Source organism: Cajanus cajan, chromosome 4, assembly GCF_000230855.2.
Source record: "Cajanus cajan strain Asha chromosome 4, NIPB_CcT2T_4, whole genome shotgun sequence".
NCBI lineage: Eukaryota > Viridiplantae > Streptophyta > Magnoliopsida > Fabales > Fabaceae > Cajanus > Cajanus cajan.
This window is the reverse complement of record NC_138520.1, coordinates 42,195,498-42,210,203: the sequence shown is the minus strand read 5'-3', so window position 1 is coordinate 42,210,203 and position 14,706 is coordinate 42,195,498. Positions and strand designations below refer to the sequence as shown.

At 35.7% G+C, this 14,706-nt stretch overlaps 2 long non-coding RNA genes across 3 annotated transcripts; both read left to right on the top strand.

Annotated features, from left to right (window-relative positions):
- The first annotated feature begins 6,603 nt into the window (after positions 1-6,603).
- Positions 6,604-7,995, top strand: LOC145956796 (uncharacterized). The gene is made up of 3 exons (XR_014433052.1): positions 6,604-7,276; positions 7,699-7,880; positions 7,953-7,995. It is a non-coding gene; the product is annotated as an uncharacterized LOC145956796 (long non-coding RNA).
- Positions 7,996-8,689: 694 nt separating this feature from the next.
- LOC145956795 (uncharacterized) lies at positions 8,690-9,985 on the top strand. Of its 2 annotated transcripts, XR_014433051.1 has the most exons (3): positions 9,100-9,261; positions 9,548-9,637; positions 9,832-9,985. It is a non-coding gene; the product is annotated as an uncharacterized LOC145956795 (long non-coding RNA). The 2 variants fall into 2 exon arrangements; XR_014433050.1 differs by having other exon boundaries at positions 8,690-9,261; positions 9,548-9,868.
- Positions 9,986-14,706: the final 4,721 nt, after the last annotated feature.

Genomic DNA, 14,706 nt, shown 5'->3' with positions numbered 1-14,706 from the left:
AGGGTCACTCTGTGAAAACATTTTAAAATTCCTCCGTTCGCACACAAACACATATTTAACCCCCCTTCTATGTGTTTTTCTTCTAACTTCACTTTGTATCAGAGCTTGACCCCTTGGGTTGAGCAATTAACATTGCAGGGGTAGAATACTATCCATGGAAGAACGAAGGACAAATGGGAAGTCAAAAAGCAAGAAGGACAAACAACTGGTATAAGTAAAACAGGTATCAACTCATTTACTTCAATGAAGCATGTTCCAAATGTTATAAAAGTAGATCACATCAAATACATTGGACTATTAATATATTTACAGTCTAGTTTCGTCTGAAACTCAATAGGAAAATAAACGTAGTAAACCACTACGTCTGAATATCCTTTAGAGTGCAGTAAGAAATTACTGCATCTGAGAATCTTTGTCCAATGAAGTGTCTAGGTAATTTCCCTTGTGTCTGAATATTCAGTCCTTACGTCCAAAAATTCAGTCTGGCACATTCCTAATGAATGACCTTCATCATTAAACGTGAAATCTATCAAGAGTAGTCAGAGACAAAAATTCTCCGCATTTAAAGAATAAAACTTTAATTAAATGAGTGACAAAATTATCATTTAGGGTTTTTATTTGAAAAGACAGATCCTTTACCCAGAATTTAATGTAAGCTGCGCATAACACATGTCACTCTACACAAGGAAGGCAAAAGGGCGCCACGTCAAACAAACAAAAATAAAAACATAAATATTTTTCTATTTCAAAAACCCTATATCTTTTCTCCAACGCACTATCCTACTCTTTACGCTCAAAGACTTCAAACTCTCAAGTTTTCTCTTCGAACTCAAAATCCTAATCTTCTTAAACCTTCCTCAATCACTACAATGGCTGCCCCAACTGAGAACGTACCACCTGTGACCATCCCCGTGGAGATGCACGAAGCCACTGACTGCGCTCATACCTTCTCCATGGTGGAAAAGCCACTTCAATATCATCTAGATGAAGGAATGGGGAATACCCATTTACGAGGATTTGGCTGACTGTGGAATCCTCGGGTATTTCAACATCAAGGAGGTTGTATACCCTAGACTGGTAAAGATGTTCTATGATTCCTTAAAGATATCTCAAGGATCCTTCCAGGGAAAGGTTCTTGGAGTAACAGTTAAAATCTCCCCTACCACCATCGCACAAGCCATTGGGTGCAAGAAGACAAGCAACATCTACCACAAGGGGTGGATGTCTGATGCTGGTGGTTTGATAGCAAATACTAGGAGAAGTGGATGATGATCTCCTCCTTGAATTCACCAATGCTAGGACCTCTTCAAAGGAGACTTGAATCCGCAGCTATGAACACTTGAAGACAAGAGAATCTTGGAATTAGGTTTCCTAAGCTATGGAGGGAAGTATCCAAGCTCAAGAAGCAATGGACTACTCACTTCAAAGAGAAGGAAAGAAGGAAACTCTCCTAGGGTTTTTGAGGTGAGAAGATAGAAGACTTTGATAGGGAAACTCGGCTCAATGGCTCTCAAATTTCAATAAGCATCAAAGTATGTACAAAGTGGGAAGGAGGGAAAATATAAAGCATCCGGAATTGGCTCACACTTGGCGCCAATGTGAAAGCCTCACATGTGGCGCCAAGTTTTGAATTCAAATTTGAATTTGAATTCAAAACTTAACTCACATGTTAAGGTCCGGTCACATTAGAGCTAGATGTGCATTTAGGTTGGATTTAAGTGGAATTTAGGGTTGAATTTGTGCCATACATGTTCAGCCAAGGTGGCGCAAACAATGTGACTCCAAATTCAACTTAAATGCAAGTTAAATTTAACCTAATGTTGCCTAATCCTTTGATTTGATATTTCCTCCTTAAATCCTAAACTAATGACCTAAATACAATGGTCAATGAAATACAATGAAAAGGAAAAACTACAAGAAGGAGAATGAGCCCAATATTGGGTATCAAAAGCCCAAAGCCCATGAAACCCAAATACAAGCCCAAAAGTAAAAACCCTAGTCTATGGTCAAAATACAAGACCAAAATCAAAGTAACTTCCTATGCTAAGAAAATGTAATAAAACATGGTGTTCAATCAATTAAAGTCCAAGTGAGAAGCACCCTAGGCCCACCAAGCCCAATGGGCCCACTAAGCTCTGAAGCAGACAAGTCTTCAAGTAATCTCCTGGCCATAGCTCTAGTGGTTGGGCCTTTAGCCCATGCTCTTCCATCATTCCCTCCCTCTTGAGAAGGATTCGTCCTCGAATCTAAAGACTCTTCCACATCATCACTAGCACCTAGAAAAGGTTTGAGATCACTAACATTAAAAGTAGGGCTTACTCCATAATCAGACGGTAAATCAAGTCTATAAGCGTTATCATTGATACGCTGTAAGACCTGAAAGGGACCATCTCCTCTAGGACTGAGTTTGGAATTCCTCTGTTTTGGAAAACGTTCTTTTCTTAAATGAAGCCAAACCCAATCACCTTCCTCGAAGATCATAGTTTTCTTGCCTTTACTTCCTTATTGAGCATATTTCTCATTTTGTAGTTGGATATGAGCTTTAATCCTTTCATGAATTTTTTTAACAAACTCAGCTCTTGAAGCCCCTTTCTTATGAATGAAATGTTCAACATTAGGAAGAGGTATCAAGTCTAAAGGAGTCAATGGATTGAACCCATACACAGCTTCAAAAGGAGAAATATTGGTAGTTTTGTGAACTACCCTATTGTAGGCAAATTCAATGTGAGGCAAATACTCATCCCAAGATTTGTGATTGCCCTTTAGGACTGCCCTAAGCATAGTAGACAGAGACCTATTCACTACCTCAGTTTGGCCATCTGTTTAAGGATGACAAGTAGTTGAAAAGAGGAGTTTGGTTCCTAGTCTTGACCATAAGACACGCCAAAAATGGCTTAGGAACTTAGTATCTCTATCTGAAACTATTGTTGATGGAGAAGGTTAGGAGGAGTGGTAGATGACTTCTCCTTAGCTACTCCTTAAACTCGGATCTTCTTCAAAGAGATGGAAACCATAAAGATGAACACTAGATGGAGGATGAATCTCGGATATAGAAGAGGCTTAAGCCTTGGATGGAAGCATCCAAGCTTAAGGTGCAAGGGAAAACTCACTTCAAAGAGGAGGAAAACCTAGTAGGGTTTATAAGGTGAAGCTTTCTCTCATGGTGACTCTTGAACGAAATTTGGCTGAATAAGCTCTCAAATTTCATTATTCTCAAAAGTGATTACAATGAGTGAAGGAGGAGGCTTAAATGGATCCGGAATTAGGGACACTTGGCGCCAATGTGGAGGCTTCACATGTGGCGCCAAGTTTTGAATTCAAATTTTGAATTTGAATTCAAAACTTAACTCACATGTGCAAGTCCGGTTCACATTGATGCTGTGTGTTTTTAATCCATGTGACTCAAAATGCAACTTAAATGCATGCTAAATTAAACCTAGTTTTGAATTTTGAATTCAAAACTTAACTCACATGTGCAAGTCCGAATCCCATGGGTACTAAATGCATTTAGGTCTGATTTAGTGTGCATTTAGGGTTGAATTTGAGTCACACATGTTCAGCCAAGGTGGCTCCATCCATGTGACTCAAAATGCAACTTAAATGCATGCTAAATTAAACCTAATTTTTCCTATTTCAAATAAACAAGTAATCCTCCTTAAATCCTAAACTAATGACCTAAATACAATGGTCCAACAAATACAATGGAAAGGAAAAATTACAAGAATGAAAATGAGCCCAATATTGGGTACCAAAAGCCCAAAGGACCATGAAGCCCAAAACTAGGCCCAACAAGCCTAAAACCTAAAGTTCTACTCTATGTGGTCCAAAATACAAGACCAAAATATATGATACCTATACTAACATGATGTATACAAAGCATAAGAAAATAGCTATAACAAAATATGGCCCATGAGAAGTTCAACTTGGGCCTTCCCAGGCCCATCGGGCCCATTGGGCCTTGACTGGCCCACACCTTCATGTCTAGCCAACTCCTCTTGGCTCCTTCAATATGTCACCTCTTGCCTTCCCAGGCATGATTCCATCAATTGTCCTAGGAAGTCCATGGAGTTTAACCACATCTCTAAAGAAGAGTTTTGCAATGTTGCTTGCATCATCTATTTTGTGCCATGGAATGAAATGAGCCATTTTACTGAAACGGTCCACAACCACAAAGATAGAATCCATTCCCCTTTGGGTTCTAGGTAAACCTAGCACAAAATCCATGCTAATATCTACCCAAGGGGAAGAAGCAACAGGAAAAGGTGTGTATGTTCCATGAGGCATCACTTTAGACTTAGCTTGTAAACAAGCCAAACATCTAAAACAATGCCTTTGGACATCCTTTCGCATATTGGGCCAATAAAATTTTTCTTTTAGAAAACTAAGGGTTTTATCAACACCAAAGTGCCCCATAAGCCCACCTTCGTGACTCTCTTTAATTAATAGTTTCCTAATGGATCCTTGGGGTATACATAACCTTCCTTCTTTGTACAAATACCCCTCAGCCATATAGAAACCATCAAAAGCTTTTTGTTGGCATTTTTTATAATTATCACCAAACTCAAGATCTCCCTCATACAACTCCCTAATATTATCAAATCCAAGAATTTGTGTACCTAGAGACATAAGCAAAGTATGTCTTCTAGATAAAGCACTACAAGAAAAACTGTTATTATCTACGGAATATTATCTACGGAAATTTTTCCGTAGATAAAATTTAATTATCTACGGAATATTATCTACGGAATTTTTTCCGTAGATAAAATTTAGTTATCTACGGAATATTATCTACGGAATTTTTTCCGTAGATAATGTCCAGTTATCTACGGAAATTTCCATAGATAAGTTATCTACGGAAATTTCCGTAGATAAGTTATCTATGGAAATTTCCGTAGATAAGTTATCTACGGAAATTTCCGTAGATAACTTAGCTACGGAAATTTCTGTAGATAAATTCCGTAGGTAAAACATATTTTTATTATCTTTTCATTTTTATTTATTATAAAATAATTAGAATATTTAATTTAACATCATTAAAAAAATAATCATTATAAAATTTATTCTTTTTTAATTTAATTATTTATTATAATACTTTTTAGATACCGTATTTACCAAAAAATTATTTTTAATTAAAATATATTTTAGAATTTTAGTTAATTCATTATCATTCACTCACTTGATTAAAAAGTGATAAAATATAATTAATTTTTAATTAATTTAATAAAATAAAAACTTTAAAATATATATCTAAAATCTGTAATAATTTCTTAAATACAAATATTTAATTAATTAATTTTAATATATACTAAATTTAATATTAGAAATTTGATAAATATTTTAGTTATAATTTTTATTATCTTTTGATTTAATATTAGATTTCTTTTGATTATGAAAGATATTTACCTGGATTTGAATTATGATTGTTATAATCTTTTGATTTAATATTGGATTTTATTTATTATAAAACATAATAAATAAAATCTAAAATCTAGAGCAATTTCTTTGATACTAATAACCATTATAAGATTTAATTAATTTAATTTCATTATTTATTATAATACTTTTTGGATAATATTTTGATTTTTAGTAACCAAGAACGGGTCAATCTCAAACTAGAATGGGTCATTCTAGACTACAAAAATGGCTTATAAAGATTAGATTGGAATGGGTCGTTCCAACACATGATTATATGAGTAAAATGCGAAGCCAGAACGGGCCGTTTAGATTTGGGAATAGGCCATTCCAAATATGGGCGTTGCAGGTAAAATGTGATTTTAAAACGGGCCTTCTAGTTTTGGAACAGGCCGTTCTGAACGTTTTCTATTTTGCCTTTTGATTATTCTGTTGGGCTTCTTGTTGGATGTGATGTGTAGATATGTGATTGATTTTGAGAATGATCATGTTTTGATATGTATTAAAGTGCTCTATGGGTTTCTACGGAAAACCTGTTTATGAGAAAGAGATAAAATAAGAATGTTTTGATCATGTTTACGGGAAACCTGTTTAATGATAACGAGGAAAAATATATTTTTATCACGTAAATTAAAAAATACTCGTAATAATATATTTGAAAATAAATTTGTTAATTTTTTTAAAAAGTTAAATTTATTAATATCATTAATATATAATAGACTTTTATTAAGATAGACTAAATTTTTAAAAAGGTTAGACCTATAGAAAATTCATAATAAATAATAAATCAGATATATATATTCCAAGTATGAATTAACTTATTTTCATCCCTAACATGATATAGAGAGAGAGTCATATGTTTAGTTTTTTTACTGGAAGAAAAATTATTTCCACGTATTAGCCCTAAACAATCAAAATTATTACAGTACTAGAAGGGTAATGTACAATGTAAAACAACTAAATAAATAAATAAGGGGAAGAAATGGAGTGTAAAAACTAAAAACCCTACTCATTCATTCCGCTCCGCAATCGCGAACCCTAACCCCTTCTCCCTCCAAACAAACACCAACCCCCTCCTCCTCTCCCTCTCTTCAAATCCCCAAACCTCCTCCTCCAACCCCCGCTTCCCCAACTCCCTCCTCCACTCCTACACCATCGTTGCTGCCTCTCCCTCTGACTCCCTTGCCTTCCTCTGCCACATCACCCAAACCCATTCCTCTTGTCCTGATGGTTCTTGTAGAAGAGCAATAAACCTACCGTCCTGGTGGTTCTTGCTCTTCCTCCCAACAACCACTCTCTGCACCCTCCACACCCAGATGCACCGAGGGAGAGCCGTCGCCGCCCACCACCACCCTCTGCCCAAGGAGACGCGCTTTCACGGCGTCAAGAAGCGCCCCTGGGGCCGCTTCGCAGTCGAGATTCGAGATCCCTGGAAGAAGTCGCTCGTCTGGCTCGACACCTTCGATTCCACCGAGGATGCTGCCCCGTCCTACGACAACACCGCCCCATCCTTTCGCGGGCCTGAGTCCGACCAGATTCCCCTCTACCAGGCCCACGGCTTCTCCAAGTTCGAGCCCGTGGTCCAGGTGAACCGGCCCACCACCAGCGGCATGAGCAGCACCGTGGAGTCCTTTAGCGGGCGTAGGGTTCCATTTTTCTTATTAGCTTCTGCAAAGTCTTATTTTTAATGTATGCATAAACTAGTTTTAGCTTATAGAGCTTCTTCAACTTGTAAGCTGATTAATTTGCCTTCATTCACAGGCATTTGAGAGTAGAGCTGCTTGAAGGGGTGGTGGCATATCATACTGGGCAGTTGGAGAAATCAAGAAAAGCATTGGGCTTTGCAAGAGCAAAATTTGTCCAGGTGTGATTAAAGTATTATAGCATATTTTGAGAAATTAATTGGGTAGAAGAAAAAAGTCAAAATTTTATGCTTCTGTTCTATTTTTTGGTCTCCATGTTTCATTGCTATGGTTATTGGTCGCTGTGACATATAACATAGTCTTACAAGATGCACTTCAATGAGATAAAGATCAACTCAAGCTCAAGCTCCTATAACATTCAGAATTCAGCATTACTAATTTTAAATTTTAAAGACACCACTACCGGTAGATATTGAAAATCCCTCTGGCTTCAGGTTTTTTGAAATAGACTGTGTTTTTTTTTTGTATGCCCCCTACACCCTTTTTATCTTTCAAAGAAGGAAGAGAAAGAACTTAACTGTCCAGCCAAATAGACATTTTGTACTTTTCTCCTCTTGTAATCAATGTCTTGTTTTTGTTGCAGCTGCAAGTGCCAGATGAAGCCCTATCACTTGTTATGAGCATGGGGTTCTTTGAACTTGATGCAAAAAGAGCATTGCGAATGAACAATCAAGATGTTGGGAGTGCCATTGATTTTTTTGTTGAGGAAAAGGTGAAGAAATTACAAAAAAAGGAGGAGGATATTCAGCGAAGAAATGAAATTAAGTGAGTGATACTTAATTAATGTTTATTAACATTATTTATTTTAGTTACTCTTTCTAAATAGCTTGCTTCCAGGGAACAAAAGCGTTATGGGATGACACCTTTAAAAAAAGTTGTAGATCTAGAGAGATTGAAGGAATTGGTCTCTATTGCGTAAGTGTTATTTTTGTGTTGTATTGTCTAGTATTGATATTTGGTGCAGTAAAGAGGCTACTTCTTTGTACTTAATGCAAGTACCTATGCTATAGCACTTATAATTAATTTATTTTGTTCATGCGTGGCTTCTATCCTCTAGCATTGCATGCATACATGCAATTCTAACATGAAGAATTCATTATAACCCAAGTGGTTGTGACATTGCTGGGTTGTAACCTTTAATTCTAGATAAAATATGTAATAAAGGCTTGGTGGGTTGAGTTTCATGAAAATTAATTGAATCAACCTTGTGTTACACTGAATATAAGTAAACCCTACACACAACTTTACGCTTCTTTATGAGCCAAAATGTATAGGACCCTGCAATCACATAATGAAATTGAAATGCCAACCACTTGAACTATTTATGTTTCAGCACCCAAGGGTTACTATCCAACTTTAAACAGAACTGAAAATCATTATTTAAATCCACCAAATCAATTTGGATTTGGGAATTCCCTGGAGAAACATTTTTTGAACTTCGTTGGTGGTGAATTTTTGTCTTCCTGCAACATCTCGTAGAGAAGTTATTTAGGAAATAAAACATATGTTGTTGTTTACTTCTGTCCTGATTTAAATTAAGCTATACATATATTTTTTAAAATATTTAAAAAAAATCCATTCTCTAATAAATACATGCTAAACTTTATGTGATAACATGAACAAAGAATGAAGTGGTCCTTTTCTCTATACCCGTCTCTGTTTGGGAAATTTTTATAATAAAAGTAGAGTTCCTCGAATTTCATAACTCCTAACCCATAAGAATACCCAAAATTTCTCTACATTTCTTTGTTTTTGACTCCTAGCTTCTGTGCCATGGTGCCAGTTGTAAGACTCATAACAAATAGTTTTGGAGACTTTCTAATGTGGAACTTACTGTGAAATTATTTACCATGAATGAAGAATAACTACTTGAAATGGTAATTGTGCATAATATATTGGCTTACATTCTACACCAAAATAAAAAAAATAAAAAATTGGCTTACATAATCATTCCAAGTGGTTGTGTTTGTTCTTAGTTTTCAATATTGTTTCGTAGTTTCTTCCAATGGATCAGTGTATCTGCAAGAGAATAGTACTATTTGCTTTTGACTAGTTCATTTACGCAGATGGAAGCATATGCTTGGACATTTTACAAAATCAATGGAGCCCAATTTATGATGTAGCTGCAATACTTACCTCAATTCAGGTCCTAGTTATCCTCTATCTTTTGACATTGCTTTAAGACTATTAATGTTGGCATTGAATTTATGCTTCTGTGAAGTTATGAAAGAGCTCATATGGCCTTATTTTTTATAACTTCATTGTTTTGTAATGTCAGATTTTTTCCTTCTTAAATAGAAAACCATAAGAATTTATTGTATTCATTTTTAATTCCATCACTCAACAAATTAGTAAGCATTTTGATAGAATGCATTTTTTTTGCATTGTTCTGAATATTTTCTGTTCACATGAAACTGGATTTCCTATTGCAGTCGTTGCTTTGCGACCCAAATCCTAACTCTCCAGCAAATTCAGAAGCAGCTCGGATGTTTAGTGAAAACAAATGTGAATACAACAGAAGAGTAAGAGAGATTAACAAAATATTTGTTAATAAATCCTTATATTATAAATCACTTTTTTCTTAATTGTGAAAACATTTTTATTATATTCTCTTGCTCTTTTTGTATCTGACCTTGGCTTTGATTGTCATTTTTATTTCATCAACCTAGTCTAATGTGCTAATGAGTTATATTGTGTGTGGGTTTCGTATTGGCAGCATCAACAAATGACCAGGAAGTTTTTAGTTTCTGTTATGATGATAGATTTTGTCATGGTTTTGAAGAAGTGTTGGAACGGTACAGGGAATTGGTCCCTCAATTAAAGCTTGCATGTATTGAAACATTAGCCAAACTTCATTTCCATTTTATTTTCCCTGTAATTCGTATCAGCTCTCTGCCTATGCTTTTTTCCCTGAGAAGTGATTTTATTAATATTTCTAACCAGGTAAAACTATTTATAAAGATTGGTGTGGAAAGGTAAGTTACCTACGGAAATTTCCGTAGGTAAGTTATCTACGGAAATTTCCGTAGGTAACTTATCTACGGAAATTTTCGTAGGTAAGTTACCTACGGAAATTTCCGTAGATAAGTTACCTACGGAAATTTCCGTAGATAAACGCATCCGTAGATAAATTCCGTAGCTAAACGCATTCGTAGATAAATTCTATATCCGTAGATAAAATCCGTAGATAACGTTATCTACGGAAAATTTTCCGTAGATAACGTTATCTACGACCTTATTATCTACGGATTTTTTTCCGTAGATAATCCGTAGATAATTATCAGTTATCTACGGATTTTCATCATTATCTACGGATTTTTTCCGTAGATAATGTTGATTTTTCTTGTAGTGAAGCATCAGCTACAATATTTGACTTTCCTTTCTTGAATTTAATAATATATGGAAATTGTTCAAGGAACTCTAACCATTTGGCATGCCTCTTATTTAACTTACCGTGACCTCTTAAATATTTAAGTGACTCATGGTCACTATGGATGACAAACTCTTTGGATACTAGATAGTGTTCCCAAGTTTGTAAAGCCCTAACCAAGGCATATAACTCCTTGTCATAGGTGGGGTAATTGAGGGAGGCACCTTTTAGTTTTTCACTAAAATATGCAATGGGGTGTCCTCCTTGCAATAACACAGGCCCTATGCCAACTCCTGATGCATCACATTCTAGCTCAAAAGTCTTTTCAAAATTTGGTAGAGCTAGTATGGGTGCATTAGTAAGTTGATCCTTAAGAAGTTGAAATGCTTGGTCATGCTTTGAAGTTCATTCAAATAAAATATCTTTTTTAACAAGCTCATTCAAGGGTGAAGCAATGCTAGAGAAGTAGATGGAATCAGGCTTTCGAGTGCAAGAGGTGACATACTCAAAGATCCAAGAGGATTTGGCTAAACATAAAGGTTTGGGCCAATCAGGGCCCATCGGGCCCATTGGGCCTGGGAAGGCCCAAGTTGAACTTTTCATGGGCCATATTTTGTATAGCTAATTTCATATGTTTTGTATACATCATGTTAGTATAGGTATTATATATTTTGGTCTTGTATTTTGGACCACATAGAGTAGCATTTTAGGTTTTAGGCTTGTTGGGCCTAGTTTTGGGCTTCATGGGCCTTTGGGCTTTTGGTACCCAATATTGGGCTCATTTTCATTCTTGTAATTTTTCCTTTCCATTGTAATTGTTGGACCAATGTAATTAGGTCATTAGAATAGGAAAATACAAGGAATACTAAAGTATGCTAATTAGGTTAAAATAGGTTTAATTTGGAAGTCATTTAAGTTACATTTGAGTCACATGTTTAGCACCTTGGGTGGCTGAACATGTGCCACTCAAATTAACCCTAAGTGACTCTCAAATCACACCTAAATGCACTTTGGTACCTAAATTTTCGGACTTACACATGTGCACCAAATTTTGAATTCAAAATTCAAATTTGAATTCAAACTTTAGGCGCCATTTTGTGAACCTTAAGCTTAGGCGCCTAAGTGTCATAATTTCGGTGCATACTTAAGCCAATTCCTTCTCACTTTGTATACACTTTGAATGATTAATGAAATTTGTGAGCCATAGTGCCGAGTTTCCCTCTCAAAGTCTCCTTGAGTTCATCTTCAAAAACCTTAGGAATTCACCTAGAATCCTTCTCTTTGAAGTGTGCTCTCCATTGATGCTTGAGCTTGGATGCTTCCCTCCTAGTTCTAGGTTGAGTTCATCCGTGAGTTCATAGATTGCAAGTGTACTTGAGTTGAAGAATTCATCCTCCTTTGAAGAAGATCCGGCCTAAGCAAATCCGTGGAGAAGAACTACCTTCACTTCTCCTAGTTTTGCTATCATTTTTGGTATCAAGAGCAAGGTTCTTCCAGGAGATAAGTGCTTCATCTTTTTGTGTCCGAATTTGTGTTCAATATGTTCTTCTTGTCTTGTTTAAGTTTCGTTGTGGATCTATATGTTTTGAATCCTCTTTTGTTCCATAGATCCATTGGTTGATTTTTTTTTAGTTTCTTTCACAATCAACATGAATTAGGACCTTTTTGCTTGTGCTTATATTTTGTTTTCTTTGAGTCTCTCCATTCTTGTATGTGTCCGTGATTGGACCTCATGCATTGCATTTAGATTTTGGTTTTGAATCTATGTTTTGTCTTAGAAGTTTGTGTTTAGTCTTTATATGTTGCAAATTCCTTGAATAGCATGTTTAACCTAGTTTTATTTTGAACTATGTGTCTACATATTGCTCTCGGTTTTGCTTCTCTTTTGCCTACCTATATGTGCTTTTCTTTTACCTTATTGTGTTCATAATTTGCTATTAGTTCTAGCAAATTTCTTTAGAGTTAGGTTTCTATTGTGTACTTAAGTTTTCAATTCACTTTCCTTTGAAAATCTCTTAAAAATTTTGTGACCTAAAATTTCAAGTGTTTAACCTACTTCTAGTGCACTAGTTTCCTTGTTTTCACTTGAAATTTGACCTAACTTGTAGTCTCGGTTTCTAGAGCTTGGAATCATAAAAAAATTTGAAACAAAAGGCAAATATACTCTCTGGACTCTTAACTTGAAACTGGAAAAAGAAAGAATAAAAAAAAAATAGAGAAAGCAAATTAAAAGGAAAAAGCCGAGAGGTGTACATTGGTGAAAAACCTACTTGATTCCTTGTTATTGTTTTGACTACTATTTTTGCTATACTTATCCAATTGCTTTCAAATTTTTTTTGTTTTGTTCATCTACTCTAGTACCTATCTAGGAACATTCCTAACTGAGTGCTAGCTTTATTTGGAGTCTTATTTTCCAGTTTTACTTGTTGAACCTCTTTGAGTCTTGTCATATATACATATTACTCTTAACTTTTGGTATAAGCTTTCCAAATTGTGCTTTATTGTTTGTCTAGTTTTCTTTCAATAATTTTCCTGTGCTGGAAGTGGCCTCAAATCCTTGCTCAAGGATCAAGCATTTATCAACAAAGAGTAGGAAAAGTTTGGACACTAAGACCTAAAAATATGACCTAAATTAGTGACCAAAACTTCTCCTAAACTTCCTTCACTTGAGTGACCATTCCTTTCACCTTGTGAGGCAGCCACCATTAACCTCTTTTGTTGTGATTCTTTGCAGGTCCAGGAGCATCAAATTTGAAGGATTAGTGGCGGATTAAGACACTTAAACAAGTGTTAGAAAAGTTGAACACAAAAAAAACCGTCACTAATTGGTCACCAAAACCGCCATTTATTGCTTTCTAGGCTAGTTTAAATTTTGCAATCTCTCTTGTATTTTAAAATCAATTTGTAAAGCTTGGAGGGAGTATTAAGAAGCTGGTCAGGTATATCTAACTCCTTGTTAGCATCCTCACGTGTAGTGCTAGTGGAAGTGGCTTGGAAATTTCATATGTTTCAAGCTTCCACTTAGGATATCCGACTAGTTGCTTACATTGTTTCCTTTAAGTTCTTTGTCTTTTAATTGCTTTATTTTGCTGCCTTGAAACGTCTAGATTTGTGTAGATTTACTTGCTCACGTTTAGTTTAGTCTCAAAAACAAACAAATTGTGAAAAAGCATTCAAAATTTTTGTGAAAAGTTTTGGGGAATTGGAAGTACCACAAAGGAGTTTAGTGATTTCCACTTGAAAAGGCTTGGTTATTAAGTGGCTCTTTGTAGCTCACCTCCCTTGATAGTGCAACTTGTACACTTAGACTTCCAAGTGTTATTTTCATTCCTAGAAAATACCAAAAACATTTTTATAACTTTTTGCATAGCATATAAAATCTTATTGCTTAATCATGAGTCAACATTCTCAAAGTAGTAGTGACTTTGAATCTCCTAAAAGTTTTAAAAGAATTGTCAAGGAGGTTGAGGCACTAAAACTTTGGAAGCATGATGAAATACTTCAAAAACAAAAAGAAAAACTTGAAAAGGAAGTACAAATCATGGCTTTAGAACAAGAGATTCAAAAGATTAAGCAACGAGAAGAAAAACTTTTGAAAAGATTGAATAAAAATAAAAGTCCAAAAGGTTCTTCTAGGAGCTCAACCAAGAGCTCCAATGATTCTCAAAGTCAAGATAATGATGGTAGTTTGAACATGGATGCATACTACCAACCTCATCCTAGGAGAGTCAATAAAGAACACAAAGTGAGGGAATCAAGGGTTGATCTCCCTTACTTTCATGGAAAAGAAGATGTGGATGCCTACTTGGATTGGGAAATGAAAGTGGAGCAAATCTTCACTTGTCACCAAGTAGGTGGAGAAAGAAAAGTTCCCTTGGCCACCTTAGCTTTCCAGGGACAAGCTATGTATTGGTGGACATCCTTAGAGAGAGAGAGAAGACTTCACAATGACCCTCCAATCACTTATTGGAATGAGTTGAGTGTCGCCACCGGCCCGAAACGGGCTTTCGGCATTCGCGAAGGATGGTTGGACTCATTTATTTTGGTTTTGAAAATGTATTGGATTATTAGAACGACTTGTTCTCAAACTGAGACCTTGTCGATCTTATCCAATTTATTTATTAAAAGTCTCACTAATCCATATTAATCCCAAGCGGGACCCTCCATGGATTAGTGGTTTTCATAAAATTGAGGGTTCATGGAGTCGCCACCAATGTTTTA